Raw genomic sequence first — 370 nt, 5'->3', positions numbered from 1 at the left:
GGCCAAATTTGAATTCAGGTCTTCCTGTGGCACTCTATTTACTGAGCCGCCTAGGTGCCCTAAAAAATCGACATATATGACAGCTACTACCATCACCACCACTACTGCTACTACCGTCAGCTCCACTACTACTAGCACTACTAGTACTTCCAGCTCTAAATCTATGATTCCTTGAGACCCACAATGACTCTTCTGCCACAATCGCCAAAAGTGCCCACCTGATAACTTTATCTGGGCTTTGCTTCTCATACCTTTTTTTTTATGGCTCCCCCACTCCAATCCCTCAGAACACCCTCGCTTTGTTTTGGTTCTCGGGCTGGCCAAGTCTGGCTACACGTGTCTCCCCGGTGGGGGCGGGGCAGCGTGTCAG

Source organism: Notamacropus eugenii, chromosome 3 (assembly GCF_028372415.1).
Source record: "Notamacropus eugenii isolate mMacEug1 chromosome 3, mMacEug1.pri_v2, whole genome shotgun sequence".
Classification (NCBI taxonomy): Eukaryota; Metazoa; Chordata; class Mammalia; order Diprotodontia; family Macropodidae; genus Notamacropus; species Notamacropus eugenii.
Note: the sequence above shows the minus strand (reverse complement) of the source record.